This window comes from Balaenoptera borealis (genome assembly GCF_965194805.1).
Source record: "Balaenoptera borealis genome assembly, chromosome: 18".
NCBI classification, from domain to species: Eukaryota; Metazoa; Chordata; class Mammalia; order Artiodactyla; family Balaenopteridae; genus Balaenoptera; species Balaenoptera borealis.
Window position 1 is genome coordinate 3,047,482 of NC_138877.1, and position 18,932 is coordinate 3,066,413.

Below are 18,932 nucleotides of genomic sequence, written 5' to 3' on the forward strand. Positions count from 1 at the left end.
AAGAAACCATAGGAAATTTCCTAAAAGTGCCACCTTTGTGTAGTAAAAACTACACAAAAAGCCTAATGGCAAAAGGAAAACTGCTAAACTTGACTTCACGAAAATTAAAGCCTTCTATTCTTCAAAAGATGATGTTAAGGAAAGGAAAAGGCAAGGTACAGACTGAAAGAAAATATTATTGGTTCAGATATCTGACAGAGAACTTGTATTCAGCACATATAAGGAATTTTTAAAGTCTTAAAGTCAACAATAAAAAGAGAAACAACCAAATAAAAATTGGAAAAAAAAAAGAGTTGAATAAACTCTCACAAAAGAAAATATATTAATGGCACATAAAAAAGATGCGCCACATTACCAGTCCTCAGGGAACAGTAAATTGAGCCACAATGAGGTAAAGAACCCTTAGAATGGCTGAAATAAAAATGACTGCTTGATAATACCACATATCGTGACAGTGTGGAGCCACTGGAATGCTCTTCCATTGTGTGAAGGTATAAAATGAAGTAGTACAACCACTTTTTGACCTGTTGGGCAGTTTCCTATGAGTGCGATTTCGCTCCTTATATTGACCCAAGTGAAAAGAAAATTAGTCCACAGAAAGAATTGTGCGTGAACGTTTATAGCAGCTTCCTTCAGAATAAGTTGGAAGGAGTAGAAATGTTTCATTGAAAGATGAATGGACAAACATGAATTGATGAATTATGCTCTATTCGTAGAGGAATATGATCCAGTACAAAACAGTAATATACTGCTGATATGTGTAGCAGTGCAGGTGGATCCCAAGAACTTAACGCTGAGTGAAAGAGGCAAGGCACAGAAGTCACGTTCTGTCTGATTCCTCTTAACGAGGAGCTTTCTGACCTGCAGGACTAATTCAGGATCCGTGGTTGCCTAAACCAGAGGGGCTGAATACTAGAAACTTGACACGGGAGTCTGGGGACAATGTAGCTCTTTTATAGCCCGTTTGGAATTGTAATTACAAGGTTGCAGAGATTTCCAAAACTTATTTTACCATACCCTCAAAATGGGTGCATTTTATTGAATGTAAAGTATTTTAATACAGTGAATTGTGTGTGTGTGCAAAGCAGATTAGAGACATATTTTTTATTCATTGTCTACCTGTGCCAAAGTGTTAAAATCCCCAAGAAGGCATTTTCAGACACTGCCTCAGCTCTGCTCATAATTGACCATGAGTATGGGATTACAAGTATTGTAACTAAAGTACGGATTTTTTTTCCAGAATTGATTTTTTTTATTTGAAGAAAAAAAATCTTCCTTTAAGCTTTATCTAGCTTATGAGTCCTGGACTTTTTGTAAATATTTTATTTCCTAAAAGTTTAAAGAGCCAAAAGAAACCTCATAAAGTGAAAGGTGCTCAGATTTGCAGCCACTCTCTACTGGGGCTCAGCTTATTAAAAATATGTGACAGAAAGATTATTTTTCTTCTTCCTCAACAAGGCAGATGTCCTAATACTTTTTCTTCCATAAGCACAGATCCCTTTACAAAAACAATACCTTCCTCTTGGGAAATATTTGCACATTTAAAACAATTCGGTAGCCTTTTTCAGTGTCTTTGGGTGTTTGATCATGTCTTGCTTTGTTTGTTTTGTTTTTTTTGGTTTCTGATCTAAGACCATCTGACATGTGCTTTGGTTTCCCCAGTTGGAGAAAAGCACAAGGCAGGAGAAAAGTAGTTGGCTTGCCCTTGAGATGTGATTCATTTCAAAAAGCGAAATCGGAGAGGGCACACAGGAAACTCCACCCTGGACAGAACGTGTCCACCCAGAGCGGCGAGACCCAGCAGTGCCCATGGGCCGGCTCTGACTCCCTCTTATGGGGTCCCTCGGGGACGGGGTCAGGGGCCCGCAGCCCAAGCCCTAGGGCTCCCCGTCATATCCTGTGAGTCAGTGGTACGAAACACGACAAAACTCTGTAGGCCTCTCTCCTGGCCTTCCCTTCCCTGATCTCCCTGACAGGGTAAAGTCCTCTGCCCAGTTCTTAGAACAATTTTTTACGAGCCTCCAGCTCCAATTCTCTACTTGGCTCTGGAGCTCTTGCATCACTGTGTTTTCTTTTGTATCCATAAAACCCTCTTTAAATCTGGCTTTTCTTAACTTTGATGTCAGTGGGAAGAGATGGCAAACTTGAGGAGAAAGATGTTTCATTAGCCAATGTTCACTTATTGCAACCACAGACACATTCTGAAAAGCCTGGAGGAATTTGGGATGTGTGCAAGAAGCCTTGCATCTCTGCCCCGCAAAGAGGGTGGGCGATGGTATCGGCCTTCTTTGTCTGAAGTTTAAAGGGCTAGCATCTCTTGGGCAGGTAGCAGATACATTCTTTCGCCCTAAATTATAATTTTAAATGTAGTATCGGGGAGCTGCCAATAGGTGGTGGCAGGGCAGTTACTGGCTTGAGCTTGACTCAAATCAGCATCACGGATAGGGAGGAATTTTCCGATGGTACTTCGTCCACCAGGAGCCCTTGTTGTCGGCCAGGTACTGTGCTCCCACCTATGAGGAACGAGAGGCGCAAGGGCAAACGACCTGACTCAGTTTGTGTGGCCGGTAACTGGTGAAACAGGGGATCCAACCCAGCTCCAGCCTCTGAGTTTGTGACAATACACTAGACCACCTTGCAGCCAAGGCAGGTAAATGCCATATCACTTTCTTTTTAAGTTTCAACTGAAAAAATACAGTAAGTCATTATTTTACGTCAGACTTAAGAGTAGCTGCAGCCATCTACAGCAAAACTCAGTCACAAGTAGACAAGGTTCTAGAGAGCTGAGACATTTCACACAAAGCATATATGTGTTGTGAGACCATTTACAAAAAGCACTTAGAATAGAACGGTGTATGGCGGGCACTTAACAAATATGAGCTAAAATAAACGTTAATGAAGTGGAAATCTGATCATAGAATCGCTTCCTAGGGGAGTCGGGGGGAGGTCAGGAAACTGACCTTCCTGATCACAGATGAGCAAACAGACAATTTAGGCATCACATCTGGAGAACACGGTGGTCTCAGGTTTAAATCTAGAATGGTCAATATCGGACCCTGTAATCAGGAGGTCACACAATAACAGCAGGGTAATCTTTCCTGGCGGCTGAAATCATAAGAGGTAAAACGTGGAAACTTATATTCTATGCCCTGTTTGTGGCCCTGTGGCCCAGAGAATCGGAGAAAGTCTGCAGAAGAGACAGACAAGCATGGAGCAGACGTACAGAAGGAAGCCAGCCAGGACAACGCGTCTTAACCGTGCTGAGATCCAGGGTCCAGCTCAGTCCTCAGGCGTGGCTGCGCCCCTGGGTGCTCTCTGGACCACCCCAGCTCCTCTCAGCGGATCAGAGTCCTTCTCTGCGCCCCCAAGGCAATTTTAAAATCTGCTTACCTGGCTTTATTTTTCTTCATAAAACGTATCTACCTTTCCCTGATGCTATACTACGTATACACGTGTTTGTTTATTGTCTGAATCCCCCGTACAAGGTTAGGAATTTGGTCCACGGCACTGTCTTCAGAACTGAGCAAAGTGCTGGACACATGGTCGGTGTCTGTTGAATAAATCAATGGTATGAATGGATAAAATCTCCTTGCGCTTAAGCTACTTTTAGCTGAACTCACGTTTCTTGCAAATCAGAGTTGTAGCTGACCTACAGGAGTAGGGGCTTGGCTGAAATGTTCAGATAGCAGGAAGTACTTGGACCAGGATGCTGGGTAACAGGTAGCAGAGGTGGGAGAAAATGTACTAGAATAAGGAGCTAACGATGCCGGCTGCGTGACCAGGACACACCGATCCGAGATCTGCCCAGCACCATCTGATGACAACACCTGCACCAAAGAGTGATCTCCATTCCAATAAATGTGTGATCCAGAAACAAAGCATTATTCTAACTCCAGCAGAGCAGTGGTTTATCTGTCTGTCTAGGTGGTAACAAGATGTGCTTATGGGCAGAAGAGCCCTGGCATTGCTCTCCTGCCTCCAGTGGAAGTGGTCCTGAAATAAGGGCATCGCATCAGAGAATTCCAGTTCCACCATCTAAGACAGACAGAGAAACACAGCTGTGTAGCTGACGCTGCTACCTAAGTATCTGATGCTCACTGATGCAAGTGTAATGACACTGACAACTGAGTGTTGGTTCACAACGTCCAGAGCCTCCCGGGTGAAATCTGAAACTGGCCTCTGTACAGAGACAAGGAGAGACCAAAGAAAGAGGCAGCCACTCCAGGTTGGTCGGTGGCAGGTGTGACAAGCAAGGGAACTTATGTAGGAGGCTTGTTCTCGGTTACTGCAAGATGGCTAGGTCTCTGTATCCACCCCCCAAATCTTAACCGTCTGTCTAGCTGCCTTACCTAGGTTCAGTCACGTGTTCAGTCCAGGTGGTCTCAACATCACATTACTCTCTCACAGCTGCACCCTTGAAAGGGTTCCTAGAGTGGGAACGATGGCTGGAACATACATTCCAAGGACAGGGATGGGTGAGGAGCCTCCGATTGCTTGGGTCCAGCTCGTGGGTCAACAGGCAGTCACGACTGAGAAGAAATGAAATCACGTTAGCATCCTCTGCTTAGTTAGTCAGAGACATACATAATATACTTAAAGTATTTTTTTTCCAGCCAAACTGGTAAAAAGTTTATAAAAGAGTGAATGCATCAATTCAGACCACTAGGTGTTCTCCAATGTGTTTCTGTTCTTCTGTAACAGAACCTCCAATTTTTAGCTGGCTATGTGCCCATCCACCAAGAAGGATTACATTTACATTCCACCCTGGTAGCTGAGTGTGGCCACGGTACTAAGTTCTGGGCAATAACCTGTAAACCTGAATGGTAACTTCTGCATGGTGTCCTTAAGGAAGAAAGAAGTCTTGCCCTTTATCTTCTTCTTCTTTCCCACTTGCTAGAGCGAGGACATAATGGCTGGAACCCTGGCAGCCACCTTGGGCCACGAAGTGACCTTGGGAATGAAAACCCAAGAAGCCAAGGTCCCTGACACTTCATTTCCACAATAACATCTCTGGACTGCATTCTCCTGGAATTGTACATGGAAGAAAATAAATTCTTAATTTCCTTAAACCACTATTGGGTTTTCTTTCACTTGTGACCAAACCAAGTAGGGGAATTTATTCCCTATTAATGGCATTGATATGCATATGTTGGACCATCCTTGCATCCTAGGAATAAATCCCACTTGGTCACGCTGAATGATCCTTTTAATGTACTATCGAATTTTGCTAATATTTTGTTGAGGATTTTTGCAACTATATTCATCAGGGATACTGGCCTATAAATTTTTTCTTATACTGTCCTTTTCTGGTTTTAGTGTCACGGTAACGCTGGCTCCATAAAATGAGTTTGGAAGTGTTTTCTCCTTTTCTACTTTTTGGAAGAGTTTGAGAAGTATCGTTATTAATACTTTAAATGTTTGGTAGAATTCACTAGTGAAGCCATCTGGTCCTGGACTTTTCTTTTTGGAAGGTTTTAGATTACTGATTTATTGCTCCTTAAGTCTCCAGACTTATTCAGTCTAATCAGATTTTCTATTTCTTCATGACTGAGTCTTGGTAGCTTGTCTGTTTCTAGAAATTTTTCCATTGTTTCTAGTTTGTCCATTTGTTGGCATATAATTGTCTGTAGTAGTTTATTAACGATCCTTTGTATTTCTGTGGTATCAGTTCTAATGTCTCCTCTTTCACACCTAATGTTATTTATTTGAAAAAAACAAAGTATTTTCAGATAAACAAAATCTGAGTGAATCTGTCACCAGCAGATCTACACCATAAGAGACGTTTAAAGAATTTCTCTGGCTTAAGAAAATGATTCCAATTAGACCTCAAATGTACACAAGGGAATGAAGAAAACCAGAAATGTTATATATGAGAGAAAGTATGCAAGACTTTTCTGTGTTTTTAATCTTTTCAAAATCTTTTCAAAAAATAATAACTATTTAAAGGAGAGATAGCAATGCTCTCTGTGATTAAGATCAGTTGTGGCAATGAAGTATATGACAGAAGTGCAAAGGAAAGGCATCACCTCCAGATTTTCTCATTCAGTAGACATGGGATGGGGATTGAGAATTTATATTTTTAAGAAGTTCTCAGGCGATGCTAATGCTTCTTGCTAGGGACCAGTCTTCGAGAACCACTGAATTATAGATTTAATGCTATCCTAATACAAATCTCAGCAAGCTTTTTAAAAAACTAGTTGATAAACTAATTCTAGAGGGTTTAGAAAATTAAAAGAGTATAGGATAGCCAAAATATTCTTGAAAAAAAAATTGGAGGACTTACATTACCTGATTTCCAGATGTGCTATATAGCTATAAGAATCATGGCATAATGGTATTTGTGAAAATATGTGAGGACAGGGAATAATGAGAACGCTCTTTATGCACTTCTGGTGGGAATGAAAATGTCACAATGACTTTTAACTGCTTTCTCGAAGTTTCTATAGAGTTAAACGTACACTTCCCATATGAATCAACAATTCCACACTCAGGCATTCACCAAAGAGAAATGATAGCATATGTGCATGAAAAGACTTCTATATGATCATAGAGGCTCCATGAATTACAGCCCCAATGTGGAGACAAGACAAATGTCCATCACCTGGAGAACAAGAGAAACAAGTTGTGTCATGTTCGTGCAATGAATTCTACTCAGTAATTAAAGGAATAAACTACTGATATACTCAACATTATGGATGTCAAAAAAATTATGCTGAGCAAACCAGGCCAAACAGAAAAGAGTGTCACACATCCTACATGATTCCATTTATAGAAAACTCTAGGGAAAGCATTTAATTTTTAGCAATGAAAAGTCATTGCCTGAGGCCAGGGATGGGGGAGACTTTGACTGTGGAAGAGATGAGGGATCTTTTGGCAGTGATGGAAAAATTCTATATCTTGATTGGGATGGTGGTTACATGTGTATACACATTTGTCAAAACTGATTAAACTGTACATTTCAAGTGTATTATATTGTATGTAAAGTATACCTAAATATAAGTGATTTTAAAAGATAACATACAAAGGAGTTTTCAGGAGGCTATTATGTAAGACAGAAATACTATAAGATTCTTTTGGGGTAAAATTTATCTTATTTAAAGTGTTTTTAGATGATTAATTATAATGCAACATTTTGAGGAATCTGTTAAATTTCTAATGACATACATTTTAATCTCTTTGTAGGCCATCACATAAAGCATTAGCAGTGGATATTTGAGAAATATGCTTGGGTGAGCAATCTATAAGTTAAATAATATGTATATATGTGTAAAATTACACACAATTCAAGTTTCTTACAGTTGTTCATATATTAATTTTATCTTAGTATATAAGATACTTCTTAATCCATATTTTCATAATATTTGAACTGCAGCAAATTATACGACTTTCTGTGACAAAATTTTTATTATTTTGCCTAATCTCTGCAGCAAGAATGCAATTATCATCAATAATTATAATCCAAAGACAAAAAGAAAAGCCCGAAGAAAGGACCAAATTGTTCTTTGTCACTATGATGCTCTTCGGCTTAATTTTTGCCTTGGGTAAATGAAAATGGTTGATGGATTTTGATGTCATTTTAGCCCTTTAATTCTACAGTAAATAATTAATCTTTTATGATGAGATGTAGTCATGTTTAATAATTCTGTCATTGTCTTTCATTGCAGCTCTGATTCTTAAAGACCTTTGATCCCTAGATGAGGCTTTAGCAAATTTCCTCTCCATGTGCAGACACATCTTTCATCAGATGTAGGATTAACCAGGATTAGTGATCTTTCAGAGAAAGGGACGTCCGGGATTCCATTTTCTGTAGTGATCGTTTTTCTGTGGATTATAGGGAGATGTAATATATGAAATATGGTAGTTCTTCAGTTTTTGATTTCTTTAAAACCTAAGAGAACAGAGAAAATGGGGGTGGGCAGGAAAACTGTGAAAGCACATTTTAAGACCTGCAAAGTAAAACTAAACTCCTCAGTTTGGAAGGAAACAGAAATGCTGAGTGAGCTGTGACGAGAGCTACAGAGGGGCTCCCCATAAACAGGGTTTTTCGTGATGAAATCACGGGATCACCTTGCTTTACGGGCGTTTCCTAGCCCCTAGGATTCTCCGGAACGCCGGAACGAATTCTGAAAGACAGTGCGTTTAACGCCAAGTAAATTCTCTGGGATTTTCCACAAATTCCCAGGAAAGAAGTGTGTGGGTTCCCTTTGAAGTTTAATCATTTCTTTAAACCATTAGTAAATGAATCTTTCACAGCTCCGGCTTTTGCGGGAAACAGACAAACAAAAGTCCACATTTTATATCACTTTGGGGGGGAAAAAAAGAAAGTCATTTTAGAACTTCCAACATCTTGGCGTTACCTCGTCTCACCACACGCCAGCATCACTCCCGTTCCGGCAGCTTGGTACCCGCGCGTGCGGGGTAAGCGCGCGCAGGGGCAGTGCGCACACGCAGACGCATGCGCACACGCAGACGCATGCGCACACGCACGACTTGGCTCCGCGGAAGAGGGCGGGGCTTCCGGGAGGGCCTCGAGGCGACGGCGTCCGCGCTCAGGCACTGCTGGCTCCAGGGCACCCGGCTACGACCCCGACGGAGGTGGCCGACCGTCAGTCAGCCTCTGAGGAGACGCGGCTCCTCCCGGGGCTGAAGGGCCGCACAGGAGGCTGGCAACGAGGTATCTTAATGTCGTCTCAGTGGAGGCGTTTTTGACAAAGATGCGCTTAGGCTCCGGGAAAGGCTTTGGTGACAAATTCCCCCCAGAACTGAGTCCAGGTCAGCGCAGCCGCCGAGCATGCGCGTCGTGTCCGTGGTGGGGTCGTGTCTGCAGGAAGGAAGGGCGCGGGTCAGGAGGGGTTAGACTCAGATTGATGCACGGCCGCTCCTGACCGCCAGTTCTTGGCTCTCCGCGAGCTCGTTCCCTTTAATGTACAGTTTTTAAAATTAGCTTAAACCTCTTTTGTCTTCCAGTTGAAACTTTATGTGGTCTCTCCCTTTTAGAGCAAACTGAGTACGTGCATAAATCCACAGATAGGTACATCCACATATACTTCTGAACGCACACATACCTACACACATGCATGCATATACATGCACACATGAGTGCACACGCATGCATACATACGCAAACTTACACACTCACACAGATACACATACGTACACACATATATAAAAACATGAATGGGAAGAAAAAATGTTTAACACTTCAAACTCTCCATCTTTACTTTTTCACCTTCCATTTCTTAATCTCCCTTTCTCTCTCCTTTATTTGCCAGTAATCAATAAAAAGTTTATTTTAACCAGTTTCAAAGCTAAATAGAGTAATTACCCTGCCGAGGAACCAGTTCCGTTCTGAGAGCATGTTTGTAAGTCCAATTTGTTCATGAGTCCAACAAAGTTAGCCTAGGTACCCAACTAACACAGTCGGCTATATAGTACTGCTGTAATAGGTTTATAATACTTTTCACACAAATAATACATTTTTAAAAACGCACAAAAAATAAAGAAAATATTTTTAATCTTACAGTACAGTACCTGGAACAGTACAGTAGTGCAGTACAGCAGCTGGCATCCAGGGGCTGGCACCGAGTGAACAGGCAGGAAGAGTTACTGACTGGAGGAGGGAGAGGAGGTGGGAGATGGTAGAACTGAAGGATCGTCAGCCATAGGAGACGGAGGGCAAGCTGCAGTTTCACTCATGCCTGACGTTGATGGCACAGGTTCTGGTTTCTTGCTGGATTCAATTCTATCTACCCTCTTGAAAAAAAGCGATCCAGTGATATCTGGTAGTAGCTCTTTTTTTCTCATCATAGGTGACACAGTAGCACTGGCTTGCATTCTGAATGGCTGCTGCCACCTTTGTGTACCGTTCTACGTTCAGGTCCTGTGCCTCAAAAATTAACAGTGCCTCCTCAGATAAAGAAAATCCCCTTGCCATTTCCTCTTCGTGAATCTCTTCGGTTCTTCAGTTACTTCTTCCTCTTGTCTCTCTTCATCCTTTCTCTGGGCCTCCAATTCCATCAGGTCTTCATTAGCAAGCTCCTCTTGTTGCACAGCAAGGAGTTCAGTGAAGTTGTCCTCTTGCAGATCTAGCTTCAGCTTCTCGCTGAGGGTCACTAAGTTGCTAAGGCCTCTTTGGACTCCTCGTCCACCTTCTCAAATCCATGAAAATTGTGCACAAACTGCAGGCACAGTTTCTTGCAAACCCCATTCATGGTGACAGCTGTAACCTCATGCCAAGCAAAGTCAATGTCTTTTATGGCCTCGTAGATGTTGTAGTCCTTCCAAAATTGTCGCAAGGTTGTTCCTGATTCGTCACTCACCTTTACTGCCTGATGAAAAGTGTGAATAGTAAATAGTATTTCTTGAAAGTCACTGTAACTCCCTGGTCCATAGGTTGGATGAGCAATGTAGTATTCGGTGGCAGATGCACTACTTTGATGTTGGGGTGAAAGTCATCCATGAATGGGGGTGGCCCAGAGCATGTCGAGCAGCAAAAGAATGTTGAATGGGATGTCCCTCACCAAACAATGTTTCTCTGCCTCTGGGATAAAGTGGTGGAAAAACCAGTCCTGAAACGTGGCCTGTGTAATCCAGGATTTAGGGTTACACTTCCACACAACAGGAAGAGAGCCCTTGGCTATGTTTTTAAGGGTTCTTGGGTTCTCTGAATGATAAACTAAGAGAGGCTTCAGCTTCAATTCACCGGAAGCATTGCCACCAAACAACAGTTAGCCTATCCTTTGCTGCTTTACAGCCCGGCATCAACTTTTCCTCCTTACTGATGTAACTTCGGTCTGGCATCCTCTTCCAGTACAGTTGTGTCTCATCCACATTAAAAACCTGGTTGGGTAAATACACACCATCATCAATAATTTCTCAAAGTGTTTCCGGAAGTTCCTGGACAGCTACCCTATGTGCACTTGCTGCCTCTCCACTTACTTTTACATTGTGAAGGTTGGCTCTAGCCTTGAACCGATGAAACCAGCCGTGGCTGGCATTAAAAGATGTGCCCTCTGATTCTTTGCCGTGTTTCTTCTCCAAGTCTTCATAAAGGCTTTTAGCTTCCTCTTGAATCAGCGTTAAGCTGAGCAGGACTCAGCGCTGATGCTGATCCTGCATCTGCACACTGAGAAGTTTCTCCATCTCCTCCATCACTTTTCCATGCTTCTTCGATATTATTGTCGACTTTATCGGCATGCAGACTTCACATGTTCCATGATCTTGTCCTTGTTCTTTAGATTCGTGCCAATGATTGAATGATTCATGTTATAAGAATGAACGATGTCTAACATCTTTTTGCCTCGTTCCACTCTCTCAATTATTTTCACTTTTGTTTTCATCATTATCGCTTGGCGCTTCTTAACAGTACCAGCTACATCACTGCTGCTTTTACGCTTGTTTCCGGACATCCTGGGCTTGAAATAAAGATACTGTACTACTGTATTCTATACAGTACTGTACACTAAAGTGCACAAAACCACAACCACTTGTAGAGGATGCACGCATGTGACAGTATACACCAGACACGTGAACTAACTTACGTGATTGGACGTGTGAATGCACGTCCGCATCTTTGAAAGTTTGCAACTTGAAGGTTCGTATGTAGAGGACTTACTGTATATGTTCTACAAAACCTTACAGATTATATCATTTATATACAACTCCAGCTTTTGAGAAAATTAGGTCCAGCCCCTGCACGGCTATCACGCTGAAGAGCAAAGGCACCTGCAGACTCGCATCCATTACCTGTACCTGTCAATGTGGTGTGGGAGACGGCCCATTCGAAGGATAACCCTCAAAGTCACAAAAAGTAGATCTTGTTTGTATCCTGATCCAAACAAGCCAACTTTAAAATGATACTTGCACATGGGGTCCATATTAGGTTATAATGGTGTGGTAAGTCTATTAGACAAAATTTAAATACACTTATCAAGGCATTTATGAGTGAATAAAATGATGCTTAATAATGCTTTGGAAAAAACCGTTTAGGGACAAAGATGAAATAAGATTAGAAAATACCGACTGTTGATGAATCATGGTAATAGAAATACGAGAAGTCACTCTACTAAACTCTACTTTGTTGTATGTTTGAAAATTTCTAATAAAAAGTAAGACAAAAATAATACAAGAAAAATAATGTATGAATTTTTTCCCTCATATATTCAATACAAATAAAATTTCAGATATGCACTTAATAATGAATCACTGAATTCCTAAGCAGTAGTCTGTAGTTAGTTCTCAAAGGAACACAAAATGCCTATTTATACCTGGAATTCGTGTTGGCCATCCATTATTCAATATGGTATATTTACACTAAAAATGGAGACTAGGAAAACTAAATGCCTTACATGATGTAATTTTTCTTGAAGTGAATTTAGGCATTCTTACAAAAGAATTTTAACATATCAAATATATTTTAAATGAAATTTAAATTATACATAGCATAACATTTTGTATATATGTCTATGTAGTACTACAAATTTTAAAAAAAGATTGTATATAAAATAAAACTCTCATTCAGGAACATCAACTACATAATAATTATTTTTCAAAAGATCTAAGAAAACTAGTATTTATTAAACCTCTTTAAGACTAAATGATATCCTAGATAGTCATAAATAAACTATTTATTACTGCAGTAATAAAGCAAAGCAAGTTTACTACCAGATTCTCATATGAGTCTCATGTTAATTAGGTAATAGATGTATGTTCTCAAAAAAAAGTGGGGGACTCAATTAAATTTCCAGTACAAATTGTAAGTGTAAATTTGTTTTCTTAAATATGCATATCAAATTATTTTTCACTCAAAGGATTAATATTAAGTGAAAACCCTGTCCTCTGATGAATTTGTACCTTCTGGAATATAAGGTCAATGTCCAATAAAAATATAACACAAGCTACAAATATAGTTTTTAATTTTCTAGTATCCACATTAAAAAGAAAATAAAAAGAAATAAGTGGAATTAATTTTAATAATATATTTTATTTAATTCATTATACCCCAAATATAATTTTAGTATAAAATCAATATTTTAAAGATATTAATAAAATAATTTACTTTTTGTTTTTCATACTGAGTTTTCGAAATCTGTGTATTTTATACTTACAAAACATCTTAATTTAAATGCTAAGTTTTCATGGGACATACTGGATCCATGTTTAGATTCCATAACATTTATAGTTGAAAAAGGAGATTCAGATACTCAAGTTGTTCTACAATGCACTTAAAGTTTCCAATAACTTAATAGAGCATCAGGTTTTGAGGGTTTTTTTTTTTAATTTATTTTATTTATTTATTTCTGGCTGCGTTGGGTCTTTGTTGCTGCACGCAGTCTTTCTCTAGTTGCGGTGAGCGGGGGCTACTCTTTGTTGCAGTGCGTGGGCTTCTCACTGTGGTGGCTTCTCTTGTTGCAGAGCACGGGCTCTAGGAGCTCAGGTTTCAGTAGTTGTGGCACATGGGCTCAGTAGTTGTGGCTTGCAGGCTCTAGCGCGCAGGCTGAGTGGTTGTGGCGCATGGGCTTAGTTGCTCCGCAGCATGTGGAATCTTCCCGGACCAGGGCTCGAACCCGTGTCCCCTGCGTTGGCAGGCGGATTCTTAACCACTGCGCCGCCAGGGAAGCCCAGAGCATCCGTTTTTAAACTTAAATGAAAACTAATAAATTAAACTTACAGTCCCTCAGTCTCACTAGTTGCAATTCAAGTATTTAGTAGCCACACGTAGCTAGTAGCTGCCACGTCGGACACCAGAGCCCAGGTCCATGGTCTTCCTGAGTCCATGTGGATGCACTACTACCCGAGTAGTTGAAGCAATGAAAGTGAAGGTGGCAAACACCCATTTAAAGCGTATATTTTAAAAGGAAAATAACAAGTATTTCAGACTTTTCCTCCCTCCCAGAAAACAGCAAGACGCTATTTAATTATTTTCAGTTTTATAGTATTAGCCACAGATAAAAACAAAAACGCATCATCTGTCTAGTACTCACCATTATTCTTTTTTAAAAAATATTATCTTGAGCATAAAATATTTGCCTTTGAATAAACAAACTTTGTAGTTATTTCTTTTAAATATACAAAAATGTCCTAATAATAAATAGCTTGGATCTTTCCAGTTTTATTTCCAAGCCCTGAGCTATGGCCTTATTTCAGGCTGTAAAAACTGATACAGGGCGGTTCTGAACCACAGAAGTCCTAAATACAATCGCAGTGACATTTAGATCCACGGGCTGCCAAGGGAAATTCATTACTTTCCCTCCATGAGCATCATTACATGAAGTCTCCTCCCTGGGTTATTTTTTGACTTTCCTTATTATCTTTTCATTCACTTTTTCTAATCACAACTTCATGCAGCTTCACTTTGGGCTTTGGATACTTCAGACACTACTGAACTACAGGGACATAATATATTCTCTAACCCAAGTAATTTATGCCAGTGTGATTACAGAAATCGAACACTTGTAGAGCACCTAGGATATGCCCCCCGCTGATCTAAGAACGCTACTTGTTCTGGTCTATGTCATCCTCCCAGCACCCCTGGAAGTATGTATTACTGTCTTTCTCATTTTACAGATGTGGAAACCATGCACAGAGAGGCTAGTAAGCCACCCAGCGTTACACAGTGAGAAGTGGTGAAGTAGTGCTTGAATCCAGGAGTCTGGTCTCAAAGTCCATGCTCTTCCACTGCTCTGTTGCCTCACCAGGGCGGCCTTTGGCCCAGCTGCTTGAAGTTACGTCCTGAAGTCGGCATGTTTCTTTGGAATAACATTTTATCTGCAGTTTCTGGTCCTGTTTTTCCAGGACACGTAAGCAGAGCCGATCCACATGGACCCAGTCTTAAGGCAATATAGGTGTTTGATGCCAAGATTCCACTTAGCCCTGACTACATCACAAGACACTGATTGCCACAAGTCACGGGCCCGGCCATCAGTCACCTGAGAAGCTCATCTTGTTATCCGGGAAGCACCCTGTGACGCTCAGGGCACTTGGAACTTCTTTCATTAATTGTGGATTTAAGAGTTTTACTCCAATATTAAGATACAGGTGAAAACCTCCTGCCTCCTGACCACAACGCCCCTGTGTCTGTAAGTACCTTGAAATTGACTTATACTGAAAGTATCCTTTTTACCAATGGCTTTTTTTTTCTGTCACCAGTAAACCTCTGTTTGCCCTTCCTATAACAAATTTCTATTTTGATTGCATTGCTTTTTAGAAATCGGCTGTGAATACATGTGTAGATGGAAGTACACCTCTTCCACCATTATTTGATAACCCTATACCAGTGGTTAATATTTTTCTGAGTTGAGAGAGATGGTGATGAGTTTTTTCCTTAAATTCTGGATATCAGTAAATAATTGACTTTTTTTTTTTAACCCTCATGGTCCTGCCAACCATTAATGGTTGGGTAAATATCTTTAAGAACCTACTACTAATAGATCTGAAATTTTTTTTAGACAGGTATTTTTCTGCCCTCCATTTTTAACATACTTTTATTTTTAACATTAAAGTCTTAAAAATATCAACGTAAGTCAATATTTCAAAAAATGCTATGAAGGTTAAGTAACACTTTGACTGTCATAGTTTTGTCTTTGAAGCAAATAATCTGTTTTCTTTGTTTTCCCTTTTGCCTACAATCCCTTCTGCGTGGTTCGGCTGCGCAGATGCTGTAGTGAATGGCCGAGTGGGTCTGGTGGGTGGAATGAACAGGTGTAAAGGTCTGAGGGGCTGGGGGTCAGGGGAGAGGAGAAGGGGGCCTTGCTGCATTACAGTCGACACTCTGGTGGGAAGCATGGACCAATTAAGACTTCATACTCACCCACCATCCTCTGAAACTACCAAAGGTCCCCAGAATCTTACCATGGCCAATCCAATAATCAATATGAATCTTCATTACTTACCTTCTTAGCAATATTTGACAAAGCTGATGACACTTTAAAAACGTGATGACTCAGTTTACAGGATACCATTCTCTTGATTTTTCCTTACTTTTCTGGTGACTCCTTTGCAGTCCTGTTTGCTGCTTGTCACCTTGACCTCTAGATGCTGAAGTACTCTGAGATCAAGTGCAGACATATTGTTTTTTCTCACCATATTTGTGCAGGTATCTCACACAATCCCATGCTTTACATATCATCTGTTCACTGATGAATCTCAGATTTAAATGTCTAGCCTTGAACCTGAGATCCACTCTCAGATATCCAACTTTCTACATAACATCTTCACTTAGATGTTTCAAATTTAATACGTGCAGTACTAATTTCTTATTTTCCTGCCCAAACCTGCATTTCTCATTTCAGGCCAAGCACCTCAGAATCATTTTTACTTCACTTTTTCAATCATCTTTCATCTCTCCAGTGCACATCTAATTGATTAGAAGATCTTGTCAATTTCAGTTGTCTAAGTCACCTCAGGCTGCCATAACAAAACATCATAGACTTGGTGACTTAAACAACAGTCCAAGATCAAGGTGCTGGCAAAGTAGATTTCATTCTGAGGCCTCTTCTCTTGGGTTGTAGGGAGCTGCCATCAGACTGTGTGCTCACATGACCTCTTCTTATGTGCATATATGAGAGAGAGCAAGTTTTCTGATGTCTCTTGTTGTAAGGGCCTTAATCTCACCGTGAGGGCCACATCCTCATGACCTTATCTAAACTTAATCACCTCCCAACGGCCCCATCTCCAAATACCATCACACTGGGGATTAGATCTTCAACATATGAATCTTGGGACACAAGTGTCAGTCGGTAACAATAATATACAATAAGTCTTGTCACCACCATTGATTTTCACTGGCTCCTTTGCAATGCCTTAGATTCACCGCCGTTCTGTCTCTTTGGAATACAAGGGCATCCTAACTGGGTTCTCATACTTCCCTCCTGCTCCTCTGCAGACTATTTTCCACAAAGCTGCCAGAGAAATCTTTTACATTTGTCACACATTTTAATAGATAGTTCTGGTATAGGGTAGTCTCTGGAACATTTGGTTTTGTCAGTAGCCGTACATTTCCCCTCACTGCGAGGTCTACAAATTAGGGAGTCTGAGAGTTCAGAGGCACAAGTCTGTTTGTCATTCAGAGTAGCAATCAGGCCTTCTTTGAACTATTCTTTAAAATCTGGTTCATTTCATTTGAGCTTCTTGTGAGGTGCTAAAGCTGTAAAATAGAACATTGATCCTCCCTGCTGTAAAAAAAAAAAAAAAAAAGATAATGTTGCTGCCACAGGGCAGGGTCATTAAACATGCAAGTTGGTTAAGTTAGTGGGAAAATTCAATTTTTAAAAGGACCAATCATCAGAGCTAAAAACAAGAAATATTTAGGTAAAAACGTCATGAAATGTGATCAAGACCTGTACCCTTGAAAACTAAAAACACCAGTGAAAGAATTCACAGGTAATTTGTAAATAAATGAGAGACATACCATGTTCATCTAGCAGGCATTCCCTGATTACCCCCAGCAACCACAGACCTAGGCAACTCTTCATATGAATGGCCTCAACAGTTAGTCCTTGGTGACTGACCTGTTTCATTTAGCATCGTGTTTTCAAGGTTTGTCCATGCTGCAGCACACATCAATACTTCAGTTCTCTTTATTGCCAAACAATATTCCACTGTGTGGGTATACCTCATTTATTTATCCATGCATCAGTTGCTGGACATTTGGGTTGTTTCTACTGTCTGGCTATCATGAATACTACTATAAACATTCATGTACAAGTTTTTGTGTAGACATATCTTTTCATTTCTCTTGGGTTATCATTTCTCTTGGGATATATGTTTTCAATGCTACTTATGAGTAGAATTTCTGGGTCACGTGATAATTTGTTTAACCTGTTGAGGAACTGCCAGACTACTTTGTGTAGTAGCTACACCATTTTTCATTCCCATCAGTGATGTCTGATGATTCCAGTTTCTCCATATCTTGACTATAGCTTGGGTGGGTGTGAAGAGGTATCTCATTGTGGTTTTGATATACATTTTCCCTAATGACTAATGATGTTGAGCTTCTTTTCATGTGCTTCTTGCCCATTTGCATATCTTCTTTGGAGAAATATCTATTCAGATCTTTTGCCCATTTTTCAATTGGTTCATTTTTTATTGAATTGTAAGAGTTCTTTATATAGTCTAGGTACAAGTCTCTTACCATATGTGATTTGATGATATTTTCCTTCACTCTGTATATATTCTTTTCGCTATCTTGATGGTGACTTTTGATACACAAAAGTTTTACATTTTGATGAAATCCAATTTACCTGGTTTTCTTTTGTCACTTGTATTTCTGGTGTTATATCAAATAAAACTGCCTAACCCAGGATCACGAAGATTTATCCTATATTTTCTTATAGGAGTTTCATAGTTTTAGCTCTTACATTTAGATCTATGACCCATTTTGAGTTAATTTTTGTACATGGTGTGAAGTAGGGTTCAAGTTCATTCTTTTGCATGTGATTATCCAGTTGTCCCAGGTTAATTTGTTGGAAAGACTGTTCTTTCCCCCATTGAATTGCCTTGGAACCATTGTCACAAATCAGTTAAACATAAATGTGAGGATTTATTTGATGATTTAATTCTTTTCCATTGAATATTTTCTATTTCTAGCCTTATACCAATAACATACTCTTTTGATTACCATTGCTTTGTAATAAGCTATGAAATAAGGAAGTGTGAGTCCTCAATCATTGTTCTTTTTCAGGTTTGTTTAGGCTGTTCAGGGTTCCTTCCTTTACCACAAGAGTAGTTCTAAGTTCAGCTTGTCAGATTCTGCAAATATGTTAGTTGGCGTTTTGGCAGGAATTTTATTCACTTGTAGATCAACTGGGGGAGTGTGCCATTTCAACAATATTAAGTCTTCCAATTCATCAACGTGAGGTATCTTTCCATTTATTTAGGTTTTCTTTAATTTTTCAACAGTATTTTGCAGTTTTTGGAGGAAAAATTGTTCACTT

General features: G+C 40.0%; 1 long non-coding RNA gene across 1 annotated transcript in view; it reads left to right on the forward strand.

Annotated features, from left to right (window-relative positions):
* LOC309615420 overlaps nt 1-18,193 on the forward strand; it is a 43,227-nt gene extending 25,034 nt beyond the window's left edge. The window contains exon 3 of the long non-coding RNA XR_014236811.1: nt 14,566-18,193. This is a non-coding gene — a long non-coding RNA (uncharacterized lncRNA). The remainder of the gene's footprint in view (nt 1-14,565) is intronic.
* Nucleotides 18,194-18,932: the final 739 nt, after the last annotated feature.